At 40.4% G+C, this 9960-nt stretch overlaps 2 pseudogenes; both read left to right on the top strand.

The window, feature by feature from the left end:
• The first annotated feature begins 6508 nt into the window (after window positions 1-6508).
• On the top strand, window positions 6509-6852 carry LOC116555162 (annotated as a pseudogene).
• Window positions 6853-8177: 1325 nt separating this feature from the next.
• Window positions 8178-9304, top strand: LOC116555163 (annotated as a pseudogene).
• The last annotated feature ends 656 nt before the right edge of the window (window positions 9305-9960 follow it).

Below are 9960 nucleotides of genomic sequence, written 5' to 3' on the forward strand. Positions count from 1 at the left end.
TTCAGTGAGCTGTGATCCAGCCTGGGTGACAGAGTGAAATCCTGTGTCAAAGAAAAACTGGTGCATTTCTCACCTTGTCAAGCTGTCTATAACAGCATTGTAAAACTTGTTTTGACAGTGATCCACTGTAAGAAACACATTTCACATTGTAATCTGGTATACTTACATGTATTTACATTTACATTTACATAAAATTAAAACTTATCATATGTGAGGAGATTGCTGATCCATTCTAATTTAATCTACTCTGTTCTGTTCTTTTTCTGAGACGGAGTCTCACTCTGTTGCCCAGGCTGGAGTGCAGTGATGTGATCTAGGATCACTGCAACCTCCACTTCCTGGGTTCAAGCAATTCTCCTGCCTCAGCCTCCCTAATAGCTGGAATTACAGGCGACCACCACCATGCCCAGCTAATTTTTGTATTTTTAGTAGAGACGGGATTTTCACCCTGTTGGCCAGACTGGTCTCAAACTCCTGACCTCAAATGATCCACCCACCTCAGCCTCCTGAAGTGCTTTCATATACCTTAGTCAAAGGGTTCTGTACCAACTTAAAACATATACAATAAAATTTACCCTTCCATTATAGAAGTTATTTATACTCCTTATAGAAAAGGAGAATGAAGAGGACAAAATCATTTATACTTTTCTAAAAATAAAGTTTATTCAGAAAAAGAGATCTCTTCTGCCATTTTATCTTTTGCTTTAACTTCTTTACATCTTCCCTAAATGGTTGTAGCATACTCTTAATTATATCAGTAGCGTAACAATATAATCATAAATGTGATTTACAGCTGAACCGCTGTAATATTCTGTGATTATTTTTCCTTACTACCTTTGATTGTCTTTTTCCCCATTGCTTTCTTGTTTTTTTTTTTTTTTGAGACAGAATTTCATTCTTGTTGTCCAGGCTGGAATGCAATGGCACAATCTCAGCTCACCGCAACTTCTGCCTCCAAGATTCTCCTGCCTCAGCTGCCCAAGTAGCTAGGATTACAGGCATGCGGCACCACACCTGGCTAATTTTGTATTTTTTAGTAGAGACGGGGTTTCTCCATGTTGGTCAGGCTGATCTCGAACTCCTGACCTCAGGTATCTGCCCTCCTTGGCCTCCTAAAGTGCTGGGATTACAGGCATGAGACTGCGCCCAGCCTGTTTTCTTTTTAATGTATTTTGTTTGTTTGTTGTTTATTTGTTTGTTTTTTGAGACAGAGTTTCACTCTGTAGCCAGGCTGGAATGCAACTGTGCAATCTTGGCTCACTACAACCTCTGCTTCCTGGGTTCAAGTGGTTCTCCTGCCTCAGCCTCCCAAATAGCTGGGATTACAGGTATGCGCCAGCATGCCTGGCTGCTAATTTTGTATTTTTTAGTAGAGACAGGTTTTCTCCATGTTGGTCAGATTGGTCTCGAACTCCCAATCTCAGGTGATCCACCCGCCTCAGCCTCCCAAAGTGCTGGGATCATAAGCCACTGCCCTCGGCCTCTTTTTAATGTATTCAACCCCAGACTTTTCTCAGGTACAGAAAACTTTTATTAGTGACTTAAAAACAGTTGATAATCTATTAATTTCATTATGTTGATGAAGTTACCACCAGAGCCTATTAAACCACTCTAATCTGGACTGGTTGCTCTCTGTCTTTGTACAGGTGTCCTCTTGCTGTCCTCCTTCACCATGCTAGAGTTCCTTTCCTCTCTTTCTTGCATAGGATTGCTATAAAATAAATGTTTGTGTCTCCCCTAATTTCATACGTTGAAGCCTAATCCCTAGTGTGATAATATTTGGAGGTGGGGTCTTTGGGAGGTGATTAGGTCATGAAGGCAGAGTCCTCTTGAATGGGATTAGTACCCATATGAAAAGACTGGAGGAAAAAAAATAAAATAAAAAGGCCTCAGAGAGTTCTCTCACCCCTTTCACCATGTGAGGACACAGGAAGCAGGACCTCACTAGACACTGAATCTGCTAGCATTTTGATCTAGGACTCCCCAGCCTCCAGAACTGTGAGAAATAAATTTCTGTTATTTGTAAGCCACCCAGTCTGATATTTTGTTAGAGTTATCTGAACAGATTAAGACAAGGATCCCGTTTCCTGGATCCTGTGCCTTTCTCTTCCTTAGAGAAATCCTTAAGGAGTTTCCTGAGAAAGTGTGCATAGAAGGTAAATTGTTTTGGACACTGCATATCTGAAAATATCTATCTTTACTGCTGACATGGCTGGTAAAATTCCAATCTGGTAATCATTTTTCCTTTAAATTGAGGGCTTAGTTTCTTTATTCTAGCTTCCATTATGGATATTGAAAATTCCAGTTTAATTCTTTATATTTTGTATGATTTTTTTTTTTTCCTTTCTAGGAAGCCTATAGGATCTTTTCATTTCCTCTAGTGTTCTGTTATTTCACTATGACATATCTTGGTGCTGGCGCTTGATGGGCCCTTTTAATATGCAAAGTTATATTTTTTAATTCTGGGAAAACTGATTTAAAAACTTTCTGATGATTTATTCTCTAATTTCTTTGTTCATTCTTTCTGGGACTTTTAGGGTACAGTTACTGGGACTTCTGGATTAATCCTTTAATTTTCTAATCATTGTTTCTTTAATTTTCTGTTTCTTTGGCTTTTTGCTTCTTTTTGCAAGATTTCTTTAACTTTGTCTTCTAATCCTTCTATTGGATGTTTCATTTTCATGATCTTAATTTTTACAAGAACTGTTTCTGTGAAGCATCTTTTTTCATAGATGTAATATATACTCTTATCTCTTTGTAAGAAAGTTAATGATGCTGTACTGAATGCTATGGATAAGAAAATAATTTTAAGAGGAATTTTAATAGTATTTCTTTTGAAAGAGTTTCTTTTGCTTAATGTTTGCTTTCTCTGAGTTAATTTTTAAAATTTCAGTTTGTTTTAGTCTTTGTCTGTGAAATTAGACACTTTCCCTTAAAAATCTATTGGTTTTTTACTTTCTGCTCTGAATTTAAGAATAGGGCACTAGAAAGAGAATTGGAGGTTATATATGCTTAGATATAGCCTATTGACTATGGTCTTCATTGTAGGGTTATCTGACTAGAACATTTTGTGAGGCAGCTCCTGTTATCATATTATTTATTTTTATCATATTTTCTCTTAGCCTGGTCAAATTCCCTAGGACAGTGGCCCCCAACCTTTTTGGCACCAGGGACTGGTTTTGTGGAAGATAGTTTTTACACAGACTGGGGCTGGGGGAGGATGGTTTCAGGATGACTCAGGCACATAACAACTTATTGGGCACTTTATTTCTATTATTTTTACAGTGTAATATGTAATGAAATAATTATACAACTCACCATAATATAGAGTCAATGGGAGCCCTGAACTTGTTTTCCTGCAACTATACTGTCCCATCTGGGGGTGATGGGAGACAGTGACAGATCATCAGGCATTAGATTCTCATAAGGAGTGTGCAACCTGGATCCCTCCCATGCATAGTTCACAAAAGGGTTTGCATTCCTATGAGAATCTAATGCTGCTGCTGATCTGATAGGAGTTAGAGCTCAGGTGGAAATGTGAACAAGGGGGAGTGGCTGTAAATACAGATGAAGCTTCACTTGTTCACACGGCCTGGTTCCTAACTCCTGCCCTAGAAAACAGTCACTTCCAATCTGATGCCTCAAAAGCTGTCTGGCTGTCAGCAGCTGCGGGAGCTGTGGAGAAGGAAGACTGGTGGGTATCTCAACATTTGATAAACACATTTTTTCATGTAGTAGCCACCCCAGACCCTTTCTCAATTGCACCTGGTATCCCATTAAACCCATTCCAGAGGCTCCGTTTTATCATCATCGGAACAGCTTCCACTCTTCTGCCTAGGTGAGAGAGGGCAGCTGCTGACACCCAAACAGCTCTTGAGGCAACAGATTGGAAATGTGTGTTTTCTAAGGCAGGAGTTAGGAAACAGGCCGTACAGCAGGAGGTGAGTGATGCTAAGTGAGCAAGGAAAGCTTCATCTGTATTTACAGCCACTTCCCATTGTTCACATTTCCGCCTGACTCCACCTTCTATCAGATCAGCGGCAGCATTAGATTCTCATAGGAGTGCAAACCCTTTTGTCACCTACCTAACCAGAAAGAGAGAGGGAATCTATGGGTCTTCTTAAACAGACTTTAGTAATCATCCTATTTTTGACTTCGCCTTTACCTCCACCTTTAGAGGTTCCTGGCATCAGCAGACTCTGTTGGCAGGGAAGGGGAGTAAGAACAAGAGTGATGTAAATCAAATTGCTTCTCAGTTTTCCCCATTGCTGACTTAGCTTTCTCAGGTGCAATAAATATTTCTACTTTTTTATCTGCCTGCCAAAAAACAGAGTTTTATTGTTTTTGTCTTAGATACCATTCTGTTTGTTCTAAGGCTTATGCCTTAAATCACCCACCATCATTTAGTGGAGTGGAACTAAATACCTGTGTTCGATCCACTATCTTTAATTAGAAGACCCTGAGTCCTGTTTTTATTATTGTTGATGTTTTTAACAAAGTGTTAACATGAATATTTTCTGTTATAGACTCCACAGACACTTTTTCTTTTCAGTCAGGGTCTCACTGTGTTACCCAGGCTGGAATGCAGTGGCGTGATCTTGGGTCACTGCAACTTCCACCTCCTGGGCTCAAGCAATCCTTCTACCTCAGCCTTCTGAGTAGCTGGGACTACAGGCGCGCACCACCACACCTGGCTAACTTTTTAAACTTTTTGTAGAGATGGGGTCTTTCCATGTTGTCCAGGCTGGGCACGGACTTTTGAGAGGCACTATAATGTAGTGGTTAAGAGTACAACCTTGGAACCAGATTGCTGGATTCATGTCCTGGTTCCACCCCTTATTATATATCTTTGGGCAAGTTCCTTAATCTCTCTATGCCTTAGTTTTCTCATTTAGAAATGAAAATGGTAACAGTAAACATCTGATAAAGTTGTTTCGAGAACTAAATATGAAGTGTTAGAAGACAGTTTTGCATGTATTAAGTGCTCAACAAATGTTAGCCATTATTATTTGAGTGGCTACATATATTCCATTAGATAGTGATAACTTAATTGGCTATTTTTCTATTACTGGACATTTAGGTTGTTTCTAACTTTTCTTTCTTTTTTTAATTAGTAAATATTTAGTTGTAAACATCTGTTAACATAAAACTTTTTCTGCATTTAGGATTTTTTTCTTTTGAATAGATTCTTAGATGTGGAGTCAGCATAGAATAGTTTATGACTCTTGAGACATTCTAAATTGTTTTTTGAAAGGATTGCTTTCATTTACATTTCTACCAGAACTATTTGAATGCCTCTTTTACCATTTATTTTTACTAGTACAGTACTATTATTTTTAAAAAACCTTTGCTAATTTGATAGGTAAATGTGTTAATTAATTAATTTATTTATTGAGACAGAGTCTTGCTGTATGGCCCAGGCCGGAGTGCAGTGGTGCAATCTTGGCTCTCTGTAACCTCTGCCTCTCAGGTTCAAGTGATTCCCATGCCTCAGCCTCCCTTGTAGCTGGGATTCCAGGCATGTGCCATCATACCTGGCTAATTTTTGTATTTTAAGTAGAGACAGGGTTTCTCCATGTTGACCAGGCTGGTCTGGAACTCTTGGCCTCAAGCAGTCTGCCTGCCTTGCCCTCCCAAAGTGCTGAGGTTACAGGCATGAGCCACCACACCTGACTTGGTATTATTTTAATATAACATATACTTTTTTTTAGATTACCACTGAGGTGCTCACTTTTAATTCAAAGAAAAAAGAGTGATTAATTTTATCTTGCATTTTAGCTTATTTAGAGATGTATGGTAATCTATTATGGAAAGCTGTCACTTATTAACCTGCATACATTCTATTTTCTTTTTTTTTTTCTTTTTGCCCCACAGAAAGGCATAATTGGAAAATGATAGCATAGTATTTGTATAGTACAGAGAGGCAAGTATAGAACAGAAGAGGCAACTCTTCACAGGTTGCAACCAGCCCTACATGTTTTGGTCTTCCCAGGCTTTACCTAGCAGTTTGCAGTACTGAGAGAATCAATGATTGTTAATATCTGTAACATATTCATGGAACATGAATACTTGTAATATATTCATGGAACATTGTCCTAGCACACCAGTTGGAATGCTGGCCCAGAGATTATTTACTTAAGATCATAGGATTGATCACCATGTGCTTTGCTTATTCGCTCCTTCCATAACACTCCTAACTCCAGTTACACATTTTTAAAGTTTATCAAATGGAGAAATACTTAATCTTCTTAATTACTTGTCCTGGTTCATATTTTGGGAATATTTGCATGATTCTAGGTATTTAGCATCAGTTTTCTTTGATTCTTAATACAAAAGATTACAACTGGCCTCAAATTTCTCAGTTCTATTGTTAAGGCCAGTTTATGGTGCTCGCAGTTTTGTGTAGTTCTTTAACTTAGCATTTGATAAATTAAGACAAGAAAACAAAAGATATTTTTCTAGACAAGATTTAAATTTCCAGTACATAGTTTAAAAACACCCAGTGGAAGCTTCCTATTATGGCTTCAAGCGGGGTCCCGGTGAGCGCTGCGTGCTCGGCTAATGAAACCCCCGAAATACTGGACAACGTGGGAGATTGGCTTCGGGACGTCTACCGCTTTGCCACTGATAGGAAAGACTTCTGGAGGAACTTGATCCTCAGTTTGGGACTCTTTGCTGCGGGAGTTTGGCTGGCCAGGAACTTGAGTGATATTGATCTCATGGCACCTCAGCCAGGGGTGTAGCCAAGTAGACAAATGGAATCCTGTGCTGAACCTGAACCTTCCAATAAACAGCCTACAATCTGTGACCATCACAAGATGTGCCCTGATGGCAGCTGAAGTTTGATTCAGATGGGCACTTTCCTTTTCCTTATCCCTGCCTTGTTTCCTTTTGTTCCTTGAGTCCACGCAGAATTCCATTCTCTGGTCAGCATACAAGTTTAAGCTAAAGTATTGCCTCTGTTCTGTAAAGTTCTGTACAAAGTTCCTAAGCTTCTCCAGGGGGTGATCTTTGTTCTTGTCCTGAGAAATAACAATGCTGTTTTAACAAACATTTGAAATAAATACTGCAAAGACAAAAAAACAAAACAAAACAAACAATAAAAAAAACACCCAGTGACCAAGTGAGCATTTGCATGCTCATGTTAATGTATTTCAGTGGTTGTCACATTTTAATGGCTTGATAAAACACAGGATTGCTGGGTCTTATCCCCACTTTCTGACTCAGTAGATCTGAGATAGGGTTGAGAATGTACATTTCTAAAAAGGTCTTAAGTGTTGCTAATACTGGTCCAGGCACTGCACTTTGAAAACCACTTATTTATTTCATAATAACATGAAATGTTTTTGTTGTTGTTTTAACATTTTTGATTATTAAGCAGATAAGTAATATGATCTTTCTGCTCTCAACGTAGAGATACTGTTCCCAGATTCCACAGGTATTTGGCTAATGATTTTGAATGTAGAGCATTTAAGATAGTTTATATACAACAAGAAACACATACCAAGTCACATAACAAATGTACTTTAAAGTGTATTTCTGATAAATGAGTAACATTTTGACATTGACTTCCCATAGAAAATAGAAGGAACACTTTGATGAAAATAATTTAGCTTTCTTTATTAATAAAAATCACAGAAAATGTAGTAAATCTCTTAAATCACTACCTTAAAATCTCTTTTGTAATATGTTGGAATATGTGTAATAGATCACATCTATTCAAAGAAATATGCCTTTCTTATAAAATATTAGTAATGTTTAAAATATCATTATTATATGTAATAATAACTTCTAAAAAGGCTCAATAGTATTGAAAGTGAAATCTGACATGGTTGTAGATTTTTTCCGTATTTTATTCAGAATTATTCATTAATTTACCCAATTAGGGTTGTTAATCCAGATAAAAATCTTTTGTAAGCCTTCAACAGTGCTGGTCTTTTAAAGTATTTTTACATTAAACTTAAAATTTATTGTCAGATTAGGAAACAGTTTTAGAAAAACTGGTTTTTATTTCTTCAAGGTGACACAGTGATGGGGCTGGGTTCAGTGGCTCATACCAATAATCCCAGCACTTTGGGAGGCTGAGGTGGGCAGATCACTTGAGGTGAAGAGTTTGAGACCAGCCTGGCCAATATGGCGAAACCCTATCTTTACTAAAAATACAAAAAAAGCCTTTGGACTTCTCTGGGGCCAGCAGCCGCCCAACCAGGGGCCCGGGACCACGGGCTCAGCCGACTACCATGGGCTCTGTGTCCAACCAACAGTTTGCAGGTGGCTGCACCAAGGCGGCAGAAGAGGCGCCCGAGGAGGCGCCGGGGGACGCGGCCTGGGCGGCGTACGAGCCTCAGCTGCTGCACGGTGCAGGCACCTGTAAGTGGTTCAACGTGCGCATCTGTAAGTGGTTCAACGGCTTCCTGTCCATGACCGCCCGCGCCGGGGTCGGCTCGACCCCCCCAGTAGACGTCTTTGTGCACCAGAGTAAGCTGCACATGGAGGGCTTCCAGAGCTTGAAGGAGGGTGAGGCTGTGGAGTTCACCTTTAAGAAGTCAGCCAAGGGTCTGGAATCCATCCATGTCACTGGACCTGGTGGGGTGTTCTGTATTGGGAGTGAGAGGCGGCCAAAGGGGAAGAACATGCAGAAGCACAGATCAAAAGGAGACAGGTGCTACAACTGTGGAGGTCTAGACCATCATGCCAAGGAATGCAAGCTGCCACCCCAGCCCAAGAAGTGCCACTTCTGCCAGAGCATCAGCCATATGGTAGCCTCATGTCCACTGAAGGCCCAGCAGGCCCCTAGCACACAGGGAAAGCCAACATACTTTCCGGAGGAAGAAGAAATCCACAGCCCTGCCCTGCTCCCGGAGGCCCAGAATTGAGCCCAGTGGGTGGGGGCTATTCTTTTGCTATCAGGAAGTTTCGAGGAGCAGGCAGAGTGAAGAAAGTGGGAATAGGGTGCATTGGGGCTAGTTGGCACTGCCATATATCTCAGGCTGGGGTTCACACCATCACCCTTTCATCCCTCTAGGTCGGGGGAAAGGGTGAATCAAAGGAACTCCATCCATGCTCTGTCCAAATGCAAGTGAGGGTTCTGGGGGCAACCAGGAGGAGGGAATCACCCTACAACCTGCACGCTTTATCTGAGGCTCCATCCCCAGAATTTCCAGCTTTTGAAAGTGGCCTGGATAGGGAAGTTGTTTTCCTTTTAAAGAAGCATGTATAATAATAATTCCCATGCCAGAGTGAAATGATTAAGTATAAGACCAGATTCATGGAGCCAAGCCACTACATTCTGTGGAAGGGAATCTCTCAGGAACAGGCAGTTCCCCCCCCCCCCCCACATCTTATATCCTCATACCCACTTTTGGGATAGGGTGCTGGCAACTGTCCCAAGCAATGGGTAGTGATGATGGCAAAAAGGGTGTTTGGGGGAACAGCTGCAGACCTGCTGCTCCTACACTCATCCCACCCTGTTCTGGGTCAATGTGATTTTATTTATTTGCTCCCTTGGATACTGCACCTTGGGTCCCACTTTCTCCAGGATGCCAACTGCACTAGCTATGTGCGAATGATGTATCTTGTGCATTTTAACTTTTTTTTTCCTTAATATAAATATTCTGGTTTTGTATTTTTGTATATTTTAATCTAAGGCCCTCATTTCCTGCACTGTGTTCTCAGGTACATGAGCAATCTCAGAGATAAGTTGGCAGCAGCTCCAGGTCTGCACAGTAGGAATACTTTTTATTGTTTTTGCCACCGTGGAGAGCAACTATTTGGAGTGCACAGCCTATTGAACTACCTCATTTTTGCCAGTGAGAGCTGGCTTTTCTGCCATAGTGTCCTCTTGAAACCCCCTCTGCCTTGAAAATGTTTTATGAGAGACTAGGTTTTAACTGGGTTGCCCCATGACTTGATTGCCTCCTACTGGAAGATTGGAAATTAGTCTAAACAGGAAATGGTGGT

Source organism: Sapajus apella, unplaced genomic scaffold (assembly GCF_009761245.1).
Source record: "Sapajus apella isolate SASKATOON/1434 unplaced genomic scaffold, GSC_monkey_1.0 scaffold14, whole genome shotgun sequence".
NCBI classification, from domain to species: Eukaryota; Metazoa; Chordata; class Mammalia; order Primates; family Cebidae; genus Sapajus; species Sapajus apella.